Source organism: Staurois parvus, unplaced genomic scaffold (assembly GCF_062004578.1).
Source record: "Staurois parvus isolate SC_StPar_1 unplaced genomic scaffold, SC_StPar_1.0 ptg000505l, whole genome shotgun sequence".
Lineage (NCBI taxonomy): Eukaryota > Metazoa > Chordata > Amphibia > Anura > Ranidae > Staurois > Staurois parvus.
Window position 1 is genome coordinate 2,890,999 of NW_028318301.1, and position 22,664 is coordinate 2,913,662.

The 22,664-nt window shown below is 42.5% G+C and overlaps 1 protein-coding gene across 1 annotated transcript in view; it reads left to right on the top strand.

The window, feature by feature from the left end:
• LOC149451932 (cathepsin F-like) overlaps positions 1–12,838 on the top strand; it is a 492,728-nt gene extending 479,890 nt beyond the window's left edge. The window contains exon 15 of the mRNA XM_089689960.1: positions 12,367–12,838. The gene's annotated coding sequence lies outside the window, so the exon portion shown is untranslated. The remainder of the gene's footprint in view (positions 1–12,366) is intronic.
• The last annotated feature ends 9,826 nt before the right edge of the window (positions 12,839–22,664 follow it).

The window sequence follows — 22,664 nt, forward strand, 5'->3', positions numbered from 1 at the left end:
GCAACTTGAACTTTCAGCTCCCTCCACAGATTTACAATCGGATTAAGGTCTGGAGACTGGCTAGGCCACTCCAGGACCTTAATGTGCTTCTTCTTGAGCCACTCCTTTGTTGCCTTGGCCATGTGTCTTGGATCATTGTCATGCTGGAACACCCATCCATGACCCATTTTCAATGCCCTGGCTGAGGGAAGTAAGTTCTCACCCAAGATTAGACGGTACATTGCCCCTTCCATCGTCCCTTTGATGTAGTGCAGATGTCCTGTCCCCTTAGCAGAAAAACACCCCCAAAGCAGAATGTTTCCACCACCATGTTTGACAGTTGGGATGGTGTTCTTGGGGTCATATGCAGCATTCCTCCTCCAAACACGGCGAGTTGAGTTGATCCAAAGAGCTCGATTTTGGTCTCATCTGATCACAACACTTTCAACCAGTCCTCCTCTGCATCATTCAGATGTTCAGTGGCAAACTTCAGACGGGCCTGGACATGTGCTTTCTTGAGCAAAGGGACCTTGCGAGCACTGCAGGATTTCAATCCTTGTCGGCGTAGTGTGTTACCAATTGTTTTCTTGGTGACTGTGGTCCCAGCTGCCTGGAGATCATTGACAAGATCCTCACGTGTAGTTCTGGGATGATTTCTCACTGTTCTCATGATCATTGACACTCCACGAGGTGAGATCTTGCATGATGCATCAGACCTAGGGAGACTGACAGTTATGTGTTTCTTCCATTTGCGAATGATTGCACCAACTGGTGATTGCGTCACCGTCTCAGCAAGCTGCTTGGCGATAGTTTAGTAGCTCAGTCCAGCCTTGTGTAGGGCTACAATCTTCTCCCTGACATCCTTGGACAGCTATTTGGTCTTTGCCATGGTGGAGAGTTTGGAATCTGATTGTTTGATTGCTCCTGTGGACAGGTGTCTTTTATACAGGTAACAAAATGCGATTAGCAGCACTTCCTTTAAGAGACTGCTTCTAATCTCAGCTTGTTACCTGTATGAAAGACACCTGGTAGCCAGAAATCCTGCTGAATGATAGGGGATCAAATACTTATTTCCCTCATGAAAATGCAAATCAGTGCATCATTTGTTAGACATGCATTTCTTTTGAAAGTTTTGTTGCTATTCTGTCTCTCAGTGTTACAATACATCTACCATTTGATTTTTAGACTGATCATTTCTTTGTGAGTAGGCAAACATTCAAAATTAGCAGGGGATCAAATACTTATTTTCTTCCTGTATAGTTGTTTCATTACTCCTAAAATGTAAAGTTTGGAGAAAAAGTAAAAAACAATCATATTCATGTTCAGTGCATCTATGTAATAGATGCCCATTCCCTTATATTTTATCCCTTTAAAACCATTCCATATAAGCTGACTCTCAGATTTCTGTGGTAGTGAGCCCCTATAGAAAGCCAATTTAGGCTTCTACACCATGGCACTTGATGGAGGCATGGTCTTGCAGCAAGCTGGAACCAGGTCGCAGCCCCCAGGTACACCAAGCTGACAATGCAGAGACTATGCAGAGTATAGATGGCAGGAGACAGAAGAGGATCCAGGAAAAAAGCTGAGTAGGGATGGGTGGCAGGCAAGCAAGAACAGTAGACAAACCTGGGGTTGGTACACTGGAAGTCTGACACAGAATAGAAGTAATAAGGCAAACCAAGAGCTCAGAGAATCTGGGAAGTTGCTCAGGCAACGCAGTCTGCACAGAGCATGTCTTATATAGAAAAGCAGACTGGGAGGCAGGCCAGGAAGGGATAGAAGGGAAAGGTATATAAATCCACAATAGAGCAGGTGACGCCCATTGGTGAACACAGAAGTCAGCAGCACATGTGAATAGAATCACAGGTCTAGAAGAAGCACTGCAGCAAGGAGGTAAGAATTTCACAGGCAAGAAACTGCAGGCCAAACCGTGACAGTATACCTCCTATTACAAGGCCTCTCCACCCCTTTAGAGCCAGGCTTGAGAGGAAATTTCTGATATAAAATATTTCACCAAACGGGGGGCAGAAAATCTGTATAAAAAATCCAACATCTTTCCTAAGGACCCTATCCCTTCCAGTCAATTAGATATAAAAATCTTCCTCTGGAGTCCAAGATTTGCTTGATTTCATACTGATCTGTAGTATTTTTCATTGGAATAGGATGACAAAGAGGACAGAAAAACCTATTGATATTGTACGGTCTCAGGAGGGAAACATGGAAGACATTTTAGGAATCCTTAAAAGTGAAGGGAGACGGAATTTTAAAGCAACATGATTAACCTGGCAGAGGATTGTAAAGGGACCAATGAAATGAGTAGCAAATTTCATCGAGGGTATTCTGATATGAATATTCTTGGTAGAGAGAATCTTGTTGCGAGGAAGATATAGTGGCAGGGCCTGGACTTTAACCTGGGATGTCTGCTGTGTCTGGCAGTAACTCTTCTTAATGAGATACTGGGAATGTTGGACAGCACTCTGCCTGATCCATTGGATAATCCTGCCTTGTGCCTTGTTTTCTGCTGAACCTTAAACTTTTTGCTCCTCCCATGAACTTCCTGATTTAAGCCATGTCTTTGCACTTCCTGTTTGCCAGATTATTGTGTCTTCTCCAGCCAATGACTCGCTCTTGTCCCTCCTGCTGCCATCCGTACTTTTGCTGTCACTCGTTACCAACCATTGGCTTGACCTCGCTTCTACCCGATCCCAACCTGCAACCACGTTACCGACCTTCGGCTTGTTTGCTGACTATACTTCTGTTTGATCCCTGCCTGCTACCGCCACTACTGGGCCCTGGCTTGCTCACCTCCTAGTGGGGCAATCCTGAGAACCGCGACCTGTTACTAACAAGCAGCAAAACCCATATCCACCATCAGGAGCTCTGGTGAATACTGTTTAGTGCTTAGACCACCGCACCTCAGGTGAGCCCACGTCATCTGCCAGGGTGACCTGCTTGTGTACCATTCTGCTGGTTTGTGGGAGCTTTTCCGCTACTATAGCTACTGGTCTCTGAGCCTGACACCTGACCATGACCTATGGTCCATGGAAATGCAATGCCAAGGTTCATCTGGAATAGGTAGAGGTAAAAGAAGACCTGCTGGAGCAGACGTGGAAGACATTGACTGCACACAAATGGAGCAAGCTTAACCAATTCAACACTGGGCAATTTTACACCTTCCTGCCCAGGCCAGTTTTCAGGTTTCAGCGCTCTCACACTTTGAATGAGAATTGCGCGGTCATACAACATTGTACCCAAACTAAAATTTTATCATTTTCTTCACACAACTAGAGATTTCTTTTGGTGGTATTTAATCACCGCTGGGGTTTTTATTTTTTGCTAAATTAACAAAAAAAGACCAAAAATTTAGAAAAAAAACACACGTTTTTCTTTGTTTCTGTTATAAAAGTTTGCAAATAAATAATTGTTCTTCATAAATTTAGACCAAGATGTATTCTGCTACATGTCTTTGGTGAAAATAACCCAAATTAGGATGTATTTTTTAGTTTGTAGGAAGGTTATAGAGTTCACAAAATATGGTATAGATCTGAATATTGATCAATCCTGAAGTACTGACAGCCAATCAAATTTCTTGAGGTCCAAGAATGTCAGAACAGAACAGATATCCCCCAAATTACCCCTTTTTGCAAAGTAGACAGTCCGACGTACTTCATAAGAGGCATGGCGAGTTTTTTGAAGTTGTATTTTTTTGTCATAATTTTTCAGAAAATGAAAAAATTAAAAAAATTAGTTTCACTTTTTTTTTTTTACATATTGTCACCAGTGCAGTACAGTGTCATCATATAACTGGCATGGAGGTGATCAGGGACACTGACTGGTGACAGTATGAAAAAAAAAATATATATATTATTTTATTTTTTATTAAATTTTTTTTTTTTTTTAAGATTTTTTTTTCATATTTCACTATGACCAAAGTAATACAATGTTACCATAGTAACATTGTACTACTTTGGGGAAGTGATCAGTATTTTTTTTTTTTTTTTACACAATCTGCTTATAGCAAAGAATTACTTTGCTATAAGCAAGCATTTACCTGAATGACATTGATTCATTCAGGGTTTTTTTTTTTTTGTGCTTAGCTGTGATTTGGCCACAGCTAATCACATGACATGTGCATGTGATTAGCTGTGACCATTCACAGACACTAGTATACAATGGATGGCATGAATGAAGCCATCCATTGTATACAACTGTCATGTGACCTGCTCTGATTGGTCAGAGGAGTGTTCAGGTCAGAGGAGTGTTTTGGGACCCTAAAGTGGAAGTCTGGCAATAGAAATTGGTGAATGCAAAAAGCGCTGTGTTGCTTTCAGCATTAGACGTGCACAACTGAAATTTTCATTTAGTTTTCGTGTCATTATTTAATTGAAGAATTTTGTTTCGTCATATTCGTTATGTTGAACAGATTCATTTTGACATTTGTTTCATATCTTGTGCATTCATTTCGTATGTTTGTTTTTATCAGAAGGATTTAATATTTTCAAATCTGACCTGAATTCATTGTGAAGAATAGCTGGTTGTTAAGGAGCAGCAGTTTCCGTGTCCTTAACAACCTTGACTCATCTGCTGTCTGCATAAAGTAAGCAAGCGTCGGCATCAAAGCTTAAAAAAAAAAAAAACAGCATAGAAGTCATCCCTCACAATCCATAACTTTGAGGGAAACCCCATGTCAAAATGTAAAAAAGAAACAGTGAAGGCCCTCCCAAAAAAAATTCATACAAGAAGAGAAACTCCATGCCAAAAATAGTTTTTAAATGGTATGGTCCCAACCCCCCCCAAACCCACACCCGACCCTTATCCAAGAATGCAGGCCAGGAAAAGATGGGGCGAATGAGCAGCCACCCTGTCCTGAACCATACCTGACCACATACCCTCAACATGAGGGGTGCTTTGAAGGAGGGGGGCCCAAAGGGCTGGTATTGATTTTGGGGGGGACCCTACACTTTTTTTTGGTTTAATTTTTTTTTTTTATGTCAGGTCTTTGTGAATTAAATAAATATGAAATTGCAAAAGAATTTCCAAAAATCTGAATTTTGTTCCCTTCATTAATTCAAATGCACATGACACCTGTCAATATTATGTTTCAATTTTGCAAAAATCGAAAATTAAAGTTGAAGGTACGCAAAACTGTAAGGGCCCTTTCACACTGATCAGTTTTTCAGGTAAAAAAAAAGCATAAGAAAAATGCATGCATCCCTTTAAACACTTTGGAACTCTTCACAGTGGTTAGTTGGGTTTCAGTTGCATTTTTGGCTGATTTCACACTGCTCCATTGAAAAAACATGAGGTTTGCGGAAAAAAAAAAAGCGAGAGAGGCACCTCTAAGTGAATACATTTGTTGCAATGTGAATATTAAAAACAATTGGCAATTTACATAAAAGTAGTTACATAAGGCACATCTAAAAATACCATCGGCAAGGGGTCATCAGGCATACCATTTCTCCACTAGCTGCCACTCTGACCGGTTCCAGAAAGCCGGTCATGGAATGCAGAGGATCCGAGAATGAGGGCTGGAGCACTATATAACGATATATAACGACAGTGTAGAAGCCAACACCAACAGTTATGATACCAACCCCAAATACTATAGAAAAAAACATGCAGCACTGTAAATAAAATGTTAGTGAATACAAATCAAAGACAGAGATTAAACTATAAATGTGCAAATCTTGACAAATATACACATAGAAAGTTCAAAGATAAAAAAGAAAGTTCACCACAGAAAAGTGGAAATATCTGTGCTGTTCCCAGGATGGGGAGCAAACGTCCCTCCAAATGAATTTCACAACATCCAAAATGATAAAGAAACACTCCACCAATTCACCACCGTGTATGCAGATCCACCTTACCAGATAGTATGACCACCAATAAAGGGATATCATCCACACCAGGATATCTCTATCTTTCACAGCAAAAGTCCCCCACACATCTCATCTCAAAAGGCGTCTGTTGGCAAAACATGTGCTTGGAGACATTATTTTCATAAAATGGATGTTTAGCAATCATGAATTGTGCATTCAACGCCAACAACACATTTCACGATGCCAGGATGGTGACTGTAGCAATCGTGCCCACAGAGATGGATGCAGTCCTCCATTTTGTTAAGAATTTTCCATGTTGTACCATTTCTCACTACCAAAGCAGGCTGCCTCCTCCAATCATCCCCCCTCCCTCTGTTGAGTGACGTGGTCTGTTTGATGCAGAGTTCAAAAAGGCATCAAAACCCAGTGGGAGGGCGTCCTGGCTATAAAAGCTCACCAGCTAGGTGCCCCCCTGTCTGGTAGCTGTGCAATATGGGATATCGTAAAAGTGTAAACCAAGTCCTTCACTGAACTTCAAAAGACCTTCCAAGGGGTCATAAAAACAGACTTGCTTTTAAAAACTCACTTTTTCATATAGGTTGATATCTACACGTAGAACATAATTCCCTAAACATGGAGCCCAAATTCGGACGGCTCAATTTGAGACCATTCTCCTGGTATGTTGCACCCCTTATCTGACACATGTAAGAGAGCAGAAAATTATATCTCCTGAACCATTCAAGTAGATATGACATGTTTCATCTCTAATCATTCCGCAGGTGCTGCTGAATATTAATATACTAGTTCCCAGGTTGGCAAATGCCCCGAGAATGAGTTATGAATCATAAAAGCAGCTAGGAGAGTTTCTAGTCATAACTTAGGGCTCCACCTAAACTTCCCTCCCCAAAGGAGATGATTGGTTTCACTGCTCCAGGGAGACACCCTGCTGAGATCCTAGAAAAAGGCTGTGATGCTTGGTGTGAGAGGTTGAAGAATCTCCTGCTTTTAACATCGAAACTGGCAGTAGAGACAAGAATTTTGACTTATGACACTTGAAGCTGCTTAAACCAAGGCTGACTGGCAAGTACTTCAACCCTCTAAATGCCTTTCTGTTATCTCTTTGCTTTTTTATTGCTCTATGTATATTTATATATATATTGGCTACATCTTTTTTCTGTAAATATTTTCATTGCACCCTTTTTGACCTTTTCATAATTAATCTTACTTTCTGAAAGTGTTGAACTGTTTCTAAAGCTCTTTAATGCAAATTACGAATCCCTGCCGCTGAAGAGCACTACTGGGTGTGTTTAACCCTCTGTATAACCTGTCTGCGGTGACAGTGATATACAGACGATTATTTCAACCATCATAGTGTTATTGCTGATATTGCTGAGTTTCCTCTTTCTCTGTACAAAAAGGAGGTGGTGGCAGTGTGAAGGGTTAATTGCGTAATTAACCTGACCCAGTAACAATCGCTTCCAGGCTGCTGGTACACAGACTGTGGTCCGTTAGCTGGAAAATCTGTGTGCAGGGTGCAGCTGGGCGTGGCATTGTTACGCACGTGACAGCGCGGTTTTAGATTGGCTAGTCCTTCGGTCACGAGTTTGGTGAGAAGGGCAGTGGTCTGACGCCGCAATCGTCACAGTGACCTCTTCAAGAATGTTTATGAAACATTCAGAGATGTCCTCCCCATCTCCTCATGGCTCCATTTTAAATTGGATGACTCCATTGGATGATGTGAAGTTCATTTGGAAGGACTCCTGGGAATGACACTGATATTTTTCTTTTCTGTGGTGGACTTTTTTGGGGACTTTGTTTTTATCTTTGGACTTTTTACATGTGTATTTGTCAAGATTTGCACATTTATAGTTTTTCTTTGTATATATTTGATTTGTATTCACTATCGTTTAATTTACAGCACTGCACTTTTTTATATTATATGTATGACAGCGATGCTTGTCAAATTAAGAAATTAGCAACAATATCACACTACACAATAAGTAGATTTGAAAAGCATTGGCTACCGTATAATGTGATATTATTGCTAATTTTTTCATTTGACAATCATCGGTTACCATATATATAAGACTGCATCCACTCTCTTTAATTAGCTTGAGAAAGAAGATACTTGCAGTCTCTAATGCAGAATGTAATGCTTTGATATATTATAATGTGGGCTGTATCAATGTTTGTGTGACATCAAGACGTGCTCTTTGGTACTAAGGCAACGTTGTCTTGTTTTTTATGGTGGTGGTAGGTGGTTTACTATTTTTTACAGTTTTCTGTATAGAATTTGGTAAATTTAGATGTTTTCTATTACTATTGTGTATCATTAATTACAAAAGGAATGACAGGCGCATAAATGTTGCAGTCCATGTAGTAAGTGGATGGATAATGTTCCAGATAGGCAAGGGATAATCCAGTAAACACTAGGGCAGGCTGTGATAGAGTGAAGCAATACTCTGGAGTAGGACAACAAAAACAGAAAAAACATTGTCAGCACCTAGGGTAGTGAGCTCTATAAAACCACAGTTTGAGGTTCCCCAGGGCGCGTAATCTAAGCCCCAGCCTGCTTGTTTACCATGGCCCCTGATGGTGGGGATGGACTTGGACCAAGCTGGAACCAGGTCACGGCCCCAGGTACACCCAGCTGAGGTAGAGGAGACCGCTAGAGGGAGCAGGGTACACCAGGAGTAGACACAGGAGATCCAGTTGGCAAGCCGAGGTCAGGACAGGCAGAAAACTAGCAATGTCAGTGTTAGGGATCCAGGTATGACCAGAAATGTGTGGACTGACACAGGGAAACACAGGCTCCAGGTATAGTATAAACAATACAATTTATTAAAGACTAAACAATACATAAACACAGTGCAAGACTAAACATAAACACAGTGCAACCAAACCTCCAACAGATAACAATAAGAACAATACTAAACGTAGTCGGGCAGGCCGGGTCGGTAGCAAACGGGCAGGCAAGGTACAAGGAGCAGGCGGAAGCGTAGTCAGGAATAGCCAAGGTCAGGACAGGCAGAGTTCATGCAGAGTCAGGATTAAAGCAGAATCAGGATAAAGCAGGAAGCAGACAGGATGCAGGTACAGTGGCTCTTGGGAAACATACACCAAGGCCCTGATCACAGGCCTGGCCATTCCTTAAATACACCTGCTGTAATCAGCCTCAGGTGATGGCTCATTGCAGGAGTGAGCCTCTGGTTGCTGAGAGCACCCGCTGGCCAGCCTTGGTACTGCAGCCCACAAGGCAGGTGAGTCCCACCACCACTGGCAAGTCCATTCCTGACAGTCAGGAACGAAGCCGGGGTCGGTACACAGACTAAATAGGAATCGCAAGAGAACCACGTGGGAGCTCCGACAACTGACAAAGTTGCTCAGGCAATGTGACCCAGTCTGAGCACATCTTAAATAGACAGGCAGACAAGGAGGTGGAACAGGAAGTGATGGAAGGGAAAGACATAAAACCCAGGGAATAGCAGACGCTCACAGGTGAGCACAGACAAACACACATGTGAAGAAATCAAGAGCAGCAAGGAGGTAAGAGTCAACACACAAGAGGCTGCAAGCTAACTTGTGACTGTACCCCCCCCTCTTACGAGGTCTCCCCACTTTTTTACGGCCAGGCTTAAGGGGAAACATCTGATGAAACAATTCCACCAGATGGGGTGCAGAAACATCAGTAGAAGGAATCCAACATCTCCATATCCTTTCCAGTCAATTAGATACAAGAGCATCCCTCTGATGAATTTAGAATCCAAGATTTGCTTGACTTCATACTGATCCGAAGAACTCGCTCTTGGGGAAGAATGATAATGAGGACAGGGAAATCTGTTGATGATATACGGTCTCAGAAGAGAAACATGGAAAATATTAGGGATTCTCAGATGTGAAGGGAGGCGGAGTTTGAAAGCAACAGGATTGACTTGGCGAAGGATGGTAAGGGGACCAAAGAACCGAGGAGCAAATTTCAGAAAGGGTACCTGTAAACGGATACTCTTGGTAGAGGGCCAAACCTTGTCACCCGGGAAAAATTTGGGACTCACCCGGTGATGACAATCTGCAGCTACTTTGTAGTTAGAAGCTGACCGATGTACGCTCTTGGAAACATTTGCCTCAGAAGGAGTAAGACTAGAAGAACATACGACAGCAAGCTGGGCTGGAGCAGACCCCAATGACCAGGATGAAGGGTCTGTTGAGGAGGCAACCAGGGAGGGCACAGGAGTAGGTGAGAAGGTTTTGATTTGTACAGTGGGCAAAACAGGCTGTGCAGAACAGGAACCTGCGGTGATACAAGGAACAGAGGGCACTGTAGGATGTATGGGGGCAGGACAGGGGACATAAGGCATGGTAGGGTGTAGGGGGACAGGACAGGAGGCAGAGGGTACAGTAGCTACTAATGTGGAAAACTCGGCTAGATCAAAAGCAGCTGAGGGAGGTTTGGGGTCTCAGCATGCAGATCACATAAATCTGGGAACTCAGATGGTGCAGAGGTCACAGATGTTGGGACCTCCACTCAACCAGAAGGTCGCGATGTAGGAGCTCTGAGCTGCAACATATGTAAAGGGACCGAAGATTTGGGCAGCAAAGGGGGTAAGGAACTAGAGGTGGACAGCACCGAAAGGGAGCCCGCAATAGGAGTAGGCAGGGGAGCAGCCTTACTACAAGAAACATCTTGTAAGGTCTGGCAATGTTGCATCGAAGAGGTGGTGGCCACAGGTACAGTGCGAGGTGGGCGGACAGAACAAGACCTAATTAGATGACCTTCAGCCACACAGTAAAGGCATAGACCGAATCTTAGGCGACGCGATCGCTCTTGGGGAGTAAGGTGTGTTCGGCCTAACTGCATGGGCTCTTCAGACGTCGGTACGGTTGCAGAGGTAAGTTGATCAGGGACTTTCTGAAAAACAGGAGCAAGAGAACCCACTGGAGGGCAACGTGGATGAGCCCTTTCCAGATCTTGCTCCTGGAAGCGGATATCGATCTGGATGCTAAGAGCAACCAAGTCATCCAGGGAGGAGGGTATGGTTCTTCCAGCTAGTTCGTCCTTAATACGGTCTGCTAGACCTTGCCAAAAGGTTGCAGAAAGGGCCTCATTGTTCCATGCAAGTTCCGAAGCCAAGGTGCGAAACTGAACTGCATACTGCCCAACCGTCATGCTACCTTGGCGTAGCCAAAGAAGGGCTCCTGCAGCAGATGAAGTCCTGCCGGGAAAACGTCGAAGGTTTTCCGGAAGGCTTGCAGAAAGGCTGGGAGACTGGAGATAGTGGGTTCTTGATGCTCTCACAGTGGCGAGGCCCAAGCCAGTGCTTCACCAGAAAGGAGGGAAATCATGTATGCCACTTTGGAACGATGAGTAGGGAAAAAGATCGGCTGCTAGTTCAAAACGAATCGAGCTCTGATTGATGAAACCTCGAGAAGCCTTGGGATCACCAGAGAAGTGAGGCGGAGGAGGTAGTTGGAGTCTCGTAGGATGGTGTTCCACTGGGAGAATAGCAGAAGGTGGAACAGCAGGGGCTGGAACAGAAGGTGAGGAAGTGGACGCAAGCTGTAGCTGATCCAAAAAGGGGGGGAGAGTTACTGCAGACAGTGCATGATTTGTTCTTGGAAGGCCTGCTGGACCTCCACTCTCAGCACCAAAGCCTGAAGTTGTTCCAGGACAGGCTGCGGTGCCTCCGAAGAGCTTATGGCCTGAGCAAACTGTCAACGCCTAGGGTAGTGAGCTCTATAAAACCACAGCTTGGGGGTTCTTCAGGGCGCAGAATGTAAGCCCCAGCCTGCTTGTTCACCAGGGCCCCTGATGGTGGGGATGGACTTGGAGCAAGCTAGAACCAGGTCGCGGCCCCAGGTTCACCCAGCTGAGGTAAAGGAGACCGCTATAGGGAGCAGGAGTAGACACAGGAAATCCAGTTGGCAAGCCGAGGTCAGGACAGGCGGAAAACTAGCAATCTCAGGAACGAAGCCGGGGTCGGTACACAGAAAGACTAAATAGGAATCACATGAGAACCACGTGGGAGCTCCGACAACAGACAAAGTTGCTCAGGCAATGTGACCCAGTCTGATCACATCTTAAATAGACAGACAGACAAGGAGGTGGAACAGGAAGTGATGGAAGGGAAGGACATAAAACCCAGGGAATAGCAGACGATACCCATAGGTGAGCACAGATGAACACACGTGAAGAAATCAAGAGCAGCAAGGAGGTAAGAGTAAACGCACAAGAAGCTGCAAGCTAACTTGTGACACACAGCGCCTCTAAGTGTAGACTGTAGCGCAGTTTATTTGTTAAAAGTAAGCATATAAACTCACATCTTAGTGTAATAAAACAGACTCATAGAGGTAAGGTGTGGTACGTCTGTCACCAAGTTGATATAATGTTCTGAAAAAGAGGATATACCAACTTGGAGACAGATGTACCGCACCTTACCCCTATGAGCCCTGAGGCGCTGTGTGTTTTCTGTTTTTGTATCGTTAATTAACCTGTCAATTTTTGCCCCAGTTGATCAGTTATATGGCCCTTTTTGTGGATATCTCTGTATCTGCCTCTTTTTTTCTTTATTAGAAAGAAGCGCGCCTGTCACTACACTCACAGTGCGCATGCTCGGAAACGCATCGCCTGACGCCCAGTGACGTCAACATGCCCAGCGCTGCACTCCACAAGTGCTCCAGCCCTCGCTCTCGGATCCGCTCCATCTCACGGCCAGCTTTCTGGAACTCATCAGCGTGGCAGCTAGTGGAGGAATAGTGTGCCTGATGACCTCTTGCAGATGGTGTTTTTAGATGTGCCTTATGTATCTACTTTTATGTGAGTTGCCAATTGTTTTTAACATTAAATTTGGAACAAATGTCTACACTTATGCAGGCCATAGATGGGGAGAAAAACTGCAGATTTTTCTTTTAAAAAACGAAAAATCGGTTGTTCAAGTGGCCGACGTTACCATCAATGGTAAAAAAAAAATCGGCCGATTTTCTACCCGTCTAGAGCCGGCAAAAAGTGTCCCTGCAGAGAGCTCTGCTATTTCTTTGACAGTTCTCTGACAGTTCCTTGACATTTATAGAAGTTGCAACAATGTATCTATTTGTTTCCATTTAGGATACAGATGTTTTTATTCGGAAACAAATAGATACAATGTTTCAACCGCAGTAAATGTCAAGGAACTGTCAGAGAACTGTCAGAAATAGCGGAGCTCTCTGCAGAGACACTTTTTGCTGGACTGGAATTCTTCTTATTTTCATCCTACTACTTCTTCTTCTTCTTCATCCTCATCCTCTTCTTCTTCTTCTTCATCCTCATCCTCTTCTTCTTCATCCTCTTCTTCTTCTTCATCCTCATCCTCTTCTTCTTCATCATCCTCATCCTCTTCTTCATCCTCATCCTCTTCTTCATCATCCTCATCCTCTTCTTCTTCTTCTTCATCCTCATCCTCTTCTTCTTCTTCTTCTTCTTCTTCATCATCATCATCCTCTTCTTCTTCTGCATCCTCATCCTATTCTTCTTCTTCATCATCATCCTCATCCTCTTCTTCTTCATCATCCTCATCTTCTTCTTCATCCTCATCATCCTCTTCTTCTTCTTCATCCTCATCCTCTTCTTCATCCTCATCCTCTTCTTCTTCATCCTCATCCTCTTCTTCTTCCTCATCCTCTTCTTCTTCATCATCCTCTTCTTCTTCATCATCCTCTTCTTCTTCATCATCCTCATCCTCTTCTTCTTCATCATCCTCATCCTCTTCTTCATCATCATCCTCATCCTCTTCTTCTTCTTCATCCTCATCCTCTTCTTCTTCATCCTCATCCTCTTCTTCTTCATCCTCATCCTCTTCTTCTTCATCCTCTTCTTCATCGTCTTCCTCTTCTTCTTTTTCTTCTTTTTGTCTTCCTCTTGCAGGTCACTGCTCATGCGCAGATTTTTTATCGGTAAAAAAATCGGCCGATTTGCCCACTAATTGCCGCGAAAATCAGCCGATCGGCAAAATCGGCCGATTTTTTTCCAACTTTACCGGAAAAAAAAAACGGCCAAAATACCGAAAAACGGCCGACCAAATCGCCCACTAACGATCCGAAAATCGGCCGATTTTATTTTCGGCCGAAAAATCGGCCGATTTTCGACCCATCTATGGCCTGCATTAGAGACGCCTCTCTCTCCTTTTTTTTTTTTCTACATGCTACTGGAAGCTGCTTCAGTTTCTAATCAGAGGCTGCCCTCAGTGGATGGACATTCATCTCCACATTAACCCTTCATTTGTTATATTGGGTTATGTCAGGAGTTTGTAACTCACAGAGCACAAGGGTTAAACATACATAACACACAGACCACAAGAGACAGGACTGCATAATGCACAAAGTACAGGGGTCAGGAGTGCAGAACACACAGAGCATGGGGGTCAGGACTGCATAACACAGAGTGCTGGGTTCAGGAGTGCAGAATCAGTACAGATTTCCTCCCCAGTTCTTCCTCCCCTGTACAGCTCCCACAAAGCACAGATTTCCTCAGTACAGCTCCCCTCTAGTACAGATCTCCCCCCTAGTAAAGCTCTCTCTGAGCACAGATCTCCCCCCAGTACAGCTCTCCCCAAGTACAGACCCCACCCTCTAGTACAGCTCCTCCCAGTAGAGCTCTCCTCCCCCCAGTAAAGTTCCACTTCATTAGTACAGCTGCCCCTAGCACAGTTCCCCTCCTTAGCACAACCACACCCAGTACAGTACTCCTCTTAGTACTGCTCCCCTTGTACAGATCTGCCCCCAGTACAGCTCCCCACAGTACAGGTTTCTACTCCCCTTAGTACAATTTCCCCCCAAGTACAGATCCCCCGCATTATAGATCCCTCTCCCTAGTACAGATGCCTCCAAAGTACACATTCTCCACATAGGGTTTGATTTATAAAGAATTCATATAGTCATTTGCCCAGTGAAATTGTATGAATATTCATTATGTGTGAATGAAGCAAAAACAAACATAAATCTCATGTGCTGTTTGAATTGAACCACTTCCCACCGCTACCTCCCAGCCCTTTAAGAGAAAATTCTGCTGCACACCACTGTAAAGCTGCTTAAATCGTTTATTCCATTACTGCTCCAAACGAAGACAGCACATGAGACACATAGTTATGGTTATGAATAAGCACAATCATATGTGTAAGCCACATCAACATCAGTCACTCTGTGACTCATGTACTGTCTTCATTTGGAGCAGTGATGGAATAAATTATTTAAGCAGCTTTACGGTGGTTTGCAGCTGATTTCTCTCATTTTGGTGGCAAGCCGAGGAGAGCATCTACTATGGAGACTGAATAAAATAGGCGGCCATCTCACCTGGAGCCATATGATTTCTCTGTTGGACAGCCTTTTGAAGGTCTCTAGTGCAGTCTCCTACTATTGCACAGCCAGGCTTTTTTATGCTGAAAAGATGTTCCAATACAACAGAAAATTAATATCTCTTGCAACTGCCTTAAAAAGTATGTGTCAGGAATCAAGGAGTGACCAGAAAGGTGTGGACTGACACAGGGAAACGCAGGTAATATAATACAGTTTATTATTAGCCACCCAGATATATATCTATATAAACGCACAGTGAGCAAACCAACCTTCCACTAATCTTTAGGAGGTGCAGGAACACAGGCGTAGTCAGGGCTGGAGAGGTGGAATGGTCAGGCCGGCCGTAGGGTTCTGTAACGACTGCCTGGTGGTACCTCTAGCGGTCCTCAGGGCAGGATTCCCCAGGGCGCGGAGTCTAAGCCCCAGTCTGCCTTTTCACCAGAGCCCCTGATGGTGGGGATGGACTTGGCGCAGGACTGAGACCAGGTCGCGGCCCCTGAGTACACCTGCTAGTGGTAGAGGGATCCGCCAGAGGTATGTGCAGGTACGGCTGGATCCGTGCAGGATGGATGGATGGCAGAGTAGTTAGCGTGGTCAGACAAGCCGGGTCGGTAACGGTGGAGGCAGATCAGTACAGAGCAGCAGGCAAAGAGTAAACGGGTCACAAGCCAAGGTACAGCAACAGGAGGTCAAACAGCATAGGAGTAGGCAGAAGAATAGTCAGGGATGAGCCAGTAGTCAGAACAGGAGACGGTCAACAGAGATCAGGATCAAGCTGGGTCAGCAACGAAGCAGGAACACAGGATACATGTACAGAGGCTCATGGGAAAACATACACCAAGGCCCCGAGCACAGGCCTGGTCATGCCTTATATACACCTTTCTACAATCAGCCCCAGGTTTGGCTGATTGTGAGCTTCTGGCTGCTAAGAGCACCCGCTGGTCAGCTCTGGTACTGCAGCCCACACGGCAGGTGAGTTCCACCACCAGTGCTGAGAGCACCTGCTGGTCAGCTCTGGTACTGCAGCCCACACGGCAGGCGAGTCCCACCACCAGTGCTTAGTCCATTCCTGACAGTATGTGAAGATGCATGCTCAGTTTTGGCTAAATCAACTATGCTTGACCTCCAAGGTGTTGCTAATCACTTTATTCTATTATATTTAATCTTAATCAGTACCTTGCAACTCTTATCTACTAAATAAACTAACAAATCTGTTCATAGTGAGCAGAGGTTGTTTTCTTTTAATCTGTTCAGCTGGTAAAATGGAGGCAGCAATACACTCCCCTTCGGACGTTTAAACGGTTTCTTTTAAATGGAGGCAGCTGGAGCCCCCATTAAGGGGGATGAGATGGCAAAGGAGTAGAAAAGGAGATATTTGCCAGTCTTTTAGAGCAGCCCTCACAAAGCGATCATATCAGCTGGAGTCTGGGGCCTAGCTACAGAATTCAGAACAATATAGCTTGATGGTTTACCTGCCTTGACAAAAAACAGGGAAGTTTGCTTCAGTGTGACAATTCCACAGAAGCCAGGGCACAATCAGAGATAGTAAACTGAAGGTCCAGGACAACTGATCACTTTGAGTAGAGATATAACAATCTTTACTTGTTCAAGACCAGAGGACTGGAGGCGAAGCTGGATATGCAACCTGCAAGAATTTTTAAAGTTTGAAAAGTTCCAGCAGTTACCTCAATGGTTAGGTAAATACATTTTGCTCAGGTTTATAGGTTGCTGATGCAGTTGGGATTGGGGGCAGCTGAGAAATACAGAATGAGAGCTCTTAGACCTGGCAGGCCAGCTAACAGAGTTCATCTGCCTGTGTAACATCCATCTCCACAGTTTATTGGCTTGTAATGTAGAGTTTACTGGTTTGCATCTTGTTCTGCAAAAATAGACTTATGAGCACTTACACCAATAGCAACTCCCTCCCTTAAGACTAGTATGCCTACCTGTTCTTGGTTGCCCCCAGTGCATAAGGTGAAGTGCTAAATTTGTAGGACCAGGAAGCTCCCCAGCAACCCTCAGACAGAGTGTACAGGTACAGTGCTAGATTGTTTCACAATACAGAAAAGGTTTAAGGCAGGCATTGTATGCAAAAGAGACCAGGACTAGTGACTAGCTGGATGCCAAGCATACAGTTTTCAGGACTGGCTAGCAGGCAAAGGCAGAGTCTGTTATCTAAGCAAAGGTAAGAGCAAGCTTGGAACCAGTATGCAAGCAAGGGTTCATATTCAAAGTGAAGGTGAGGTCAGGCGGCAATCAGTAAAATAATTTCTATATAGGCAGGAGGGAGAAGAAACAGTAGTAATCCAAGACAAGGAAAGGGTACAGGAGCCAGGAAACTGAATGTTATCACAAGCCCAGAGAGCTCTGTTCATACATTCAAATGGTGTGCCACAGCCAATCAGGATACCGGAGGCAGAGCAGTATGAGCCGACTGCTGCCTAGAAATGAAGAAGCTGCTCAAGGGGGAGTGCCAGCAGTGGCCAAAAGGAGCAAAGGGGACACTGACACCAGCAGTTTGTGGAGAAGCAAGTTGTACAGAGTTTGGGGCTGGTAGTACAAAGACAGGAGTGTGGGAGCATGTCTCACACTCCTAACATAAAACTATTTGATAGTGATTTAGAGAGCCAGGGCCCACATTCAGTCCATTAACTCTTGTGTCAAACATAACTGTCATAGCCCAAAGTTTTTTTTTTTTTACTGCTATGAGTGTTTTTAAGGATTTTTTTAAGAATTAAAACATTCATGCCTGCTCTGTATAATAATGATAAAAGTTGTTCCCAGGTAACTTTCTATTTTTATTGTCTTGTGCCTTCTTCAGACAGCTGTATCTCCTACATTTGAAAATGACCTAATAAAAGTATATTCTAACCTCTTGTGGATCCACAACTATACATATATGGCCAGTCTGTTTCACTATTCTTCCAGGAAGATACACATGTATGTCCTCTGGGAACTGAATTACTGTGTGCACCTATAATTGGACACATAGGCAAGATCACAGCAACACAGAATGTAAACACAGGCTGCAGCTAACAGCAATATTTCACTTACTGACCATGATCAGGAAGCACAGTGCCAGTGTCAGGAATTAGATCAACTGCTGGTGGCACTGATGCTCCCAGCACACCAGCAGGTGTCTCCTAGCAGCCAGCTGATCTCAGTAATTAGGTTCCACCTGATAACGGCTGCTGGGAAGGTATGTAATCCCTCCCTTAGTGATTATATGTGCTTTAGTGTTTTGCCTGTTAGCCATATTCCTGCTTGTTGATCCCTGCCTTATTTTGTACCTTGTATCCAGGACCCCATATCCTGTTACCCCATCTCTGCTCCCCTTGTTCTCAGCCCCAGTTCTGCTCAGGCCCTATTTAAGTCAGTTTCCCTCCAGTTCTATCCAGTACAGTCCCAACAATATTAAAATACGGCCCCCTACTGTCATTCATCCCTTTCCTGTATATGCCAACCCCTTCTTGTCTCTGATGTTAACTGTTTCTTAACACCCCACCTACCTTATCTGTACTGTACATCAAATATTTGTGTGCAAAAAATGAGATCACTTTTGGGTGTCATTTTAGGGGTTTTCATACAGTTCTACCATTGTTATTTGTTTTCTTTTAACAGAAAGTAAGTCAGTCCTGCCTATTCATTATACTTTACCCTTGCTAAATATAGTAGTACTGTTTGCCTGCATTGTCTCAGTACTTAACTGTGTTGTTGCAAGTGCACAAATGTTGCTACATTTGCCTTAAAGGATAAGTTTTTCTTTGGAACATGTTACACGTTCCACCCATAATTAGGGTGGAACATGTAATATGTTCCAGCTCCTGCTGCCTTTCCCCCATGACAGTTTGGTGTGGGTTCTTCTCCCCACACTCACTGTTACGTTTTTAAAAGAGTGCTGCTATGCACAACCGCATCATTTATACACAATAGTCCTAAAAATGTTATACTCTTAATTATTATGTGTATTATAGAATTTAAATCTAGGTTTAGGATTATTTATTACCCTACTACAGCTGTAACAACGTCCGCACACATAAAAACCTACTCCTTGAAAAAAACTGACATTATTGCTCCTTACTGGTGGCTCTAAAATACTTTTCACCACTTTATCTCTAATAGTTTGAGCTTTCTTGTAAATGAATTTCGGTTTATCTGGAATTATGTTAATTAGATTTTTATCCAGTTTCAACACATTCCCAAGCCTATTAATTATATTCTGTATTGCTTTATACTATTTGTTATACTGTAATACCACTGGTACTTCCATATATTCTGTGTTTACCTTTTGTTTGTTAGTAAGCATAACTTTCCTATCCATAAATCCCACTTTTTCTTTCTTCCTCAATTTTTTTCTTATTATATCCTTTGTCTATAAATCTCTGAGACAGTATCATGCTTTGATCTTTATAATCTATATCCTTTGTACAATTTCTTTTCAGCCTCATGAACTGTCCCCTAGGTATAATATTCAGCCATGGATGGTAATGACAGCTATTCATGGGAATATATGCATTTCTGTCGGTTTTCTTAAAACAATTTTTTGTATACAAATAAGATCCTCCTTTTCTAATTTGAATGTCCAAAAATATTAATACTTTCTGTATTTATATCCCAGTTTAAAGTGATGTTTTTATCATTCTTATTTAAATTTTCATAAAAATTGTTAAGTTGTATCTTATCACCATCCCTTATGATCAATAGGTCATCAATATACCTATTGTACACCAAAATTTCTTTCCTAATATTAAGGAAGATAGTCTCCTCTTAGCCATGTATAGATTGGCTATGCTTGTGGTGAACTTAGCGCCCATTGCTACTCCTTTAACTTGTAAAATACATTCTTTATCATACCAAAAATAATTATGATCTAAACAGAATTTTAGGCATTTTAAAATAAACCTTTTATGTTTATTTGGTATATTAGAATATTTATTCAAGGCCCATTTTGCCACATCTATAGCTCCTTCATGGTCAACATTGGTGTAAAGCGAAACGTCCGCTGTACTTAGACAAGTATTTATATTTACATTCAAATTTTGGATTACTTGTATAACATGCTTTGTGTCCCTAAGGTCAGCTGTAGTTTTTTTTCCACCAATGGTTGTAGATAGTTATCAATGTATTGACCTAATCTAGAGGTCAAAGAATCAATACCATTGATAATAGGTCTCCCTGGTGGATTACTGCTGTCTTTATGTATCTTTGGGATTGAATAAATTATAGGTAATTTACAAACTGAGGGTACCAGATATTTTTCTTCTTTACTATTTAAAACTCCTTTCCGACTGCCATACTATATAAGTTTAATAAGGTTTTTTTTGTAGGTTTTTACGGGATTACTGTTCAATTTTTTTTATATGTAACATCATCTTTGAGCATGTTCTTCATAGTGGATTCATAATAATCTTTGGATAATACCAGTATGCCTCCCCCCTTATCTGCTGGACGTTTTACTACGTCCTTCCTCTTTTTTTAGACTATCAATGCGTTTCTTTTAAAAATAATTCTTCTCTATATTTTTTAATATTAAGAGCTTCCAAGTCTTCTATTACTAATTTTATAAAAAAAAATCTATATATTTATTATCTACAATGTTGGGATTAAAAACAGTCAAAACAAATAAGTTCAGCGCTGAATCATATTGTGTAACTTAATAAATATATAAATCGCTGTATATTCACATCCTTAATATTACATCAGGTGCATTAAATGATACCACCATGTGGTGATTATAGTGAAATATTAGTCCAATAAAAGATATAAACGTGTGGCTCCCATAAGGATTGCAAATATTGGTGTATGGATATCCAATCCGGGAGTGACAGATGATGTGTTCCAAGTGAATAAAAAATGCGCACTCACCAGAAGTGCATTTTTAACACGCAATATGAAAAACCTGTGTCATCAGGTAATTAGTGGGTCATCTGTTCCCAGGTCAGGTCACACTCCATATCACCATCTGGTCTCATCTGCATAAAGGTTCCGGAATCCCTCAGTATGTATCACCATCTGGGGTCACCTTTTTATAGCGGGCACTGCGAATGATGGCACTCCGAATCTTTCCGCTGGTTGCGGTTATATTCTCTTCCCTTCCCTGGTAGAGGACTTCCAGCAGCGATTTCGCTCACTCCAGTTCTCATTTTGCTCTCATTTTGTGAGCACTGGAGCGAGCAGAATCGCTGCTGGAAGCCCTCTACCAGAGAAAGGTAAGAGAATATAACCGCAACCAGCGGAAAGATTCGGAAAGGATGTGACTATACAGTGATTTATATATTAAGTTGCACAATATGATTCAGCACTGCACCTATTTGTCTTGACTTATATATTTTTGGAAAGTTTCTTTTGGTTGCCTTTTTGGTGTTCTAGCAGCTGCCTTGTTTGTTCTTTTATCTTTGTGTAGGCTTGCTAAACATTCTTTTTTCTTTCATGGGATTAAAAACACATTTATTCCTTACATTACTATATGTAGGTTCATCCTCTTGATTATTTTTAGTAATATTAATAGGATTTTGAGCGTAATATTTTTAAGGTTGAGATTCCTCACTAATTTTTGTATGCTCAATACGTATCAAATTTGTTTAATCCTCTAATGGGTGCAAATTTGAATCCCTTATCGAATGCGTGAATTTCCTCTTCTTTTAAAGGTACACCACTAAGATTGAATATGCCCTCTCCTTTCAATCTCTTCTTCTTTTTTTGTTGGTGCCTTCTTCCTCCTCTACTACCTCCTTTTATTGGTAGACTTTTTGATTCTCCCCTCTCTACATGAGGATTCTGATCCCATCCTAAAAAAGGATTTGGAAGGGGTAAATCTGGTTCTTCCGACTCTAGTGGCGAATATCTATTATATTGTGGTATGTTATATGGTTTAGGTCCCGGTTTCTTATGGTATTGTGGTCTTTGTGGTTTAGGGTTATTATACCCAAAGTTATAATTACCCTGTACCTGCATACCATATGTCTCTTGTGTGTGGTATCCTTGTGGTCTTCTATATGGATATCCTCTATACTGATTATATTGTGGTCTACCTCCCTGCTGGGGATGGTAGGAAGGTGCCCTAAATTTGCCTGGTGGTCTAGGCTGGGGTTTCCAATGATTAAAGCTGGAATTTCTCCTGTATGATTGTGGTGTATAATCATTGTAATTAGAAGGTTGGTTATCTCTATACTCTCTCCTAGTGGTATAGTTTGTAGGTGTTTTGAAGCCCAATATTTTCTTCTTAGGAGATAAATTCTTCTCCATCTGTTTAACTGGTGTGGAATCTGTGTATTGGACTTTATTAGATGTAGGCTTTATTTGCCATTTGAAAACTTATATAATGTTTTGAATAAATTTAACTCTAATGGGAGAAATCTTCTCCACCCTAGGATAAGACCTCGCCCAATAACTCCCAGGGGAACAAAAAACTAAGATCCTCCAACTTACCCAATGAACTCAGAAGTAACAGGTAACAAATACAAATTTTTAAAGTGATATTTTGGGAAAGTATAGCAAGATACTGTATATTCAGAAAATAGCCTCTCACCTAAACCCCGGGCAGTA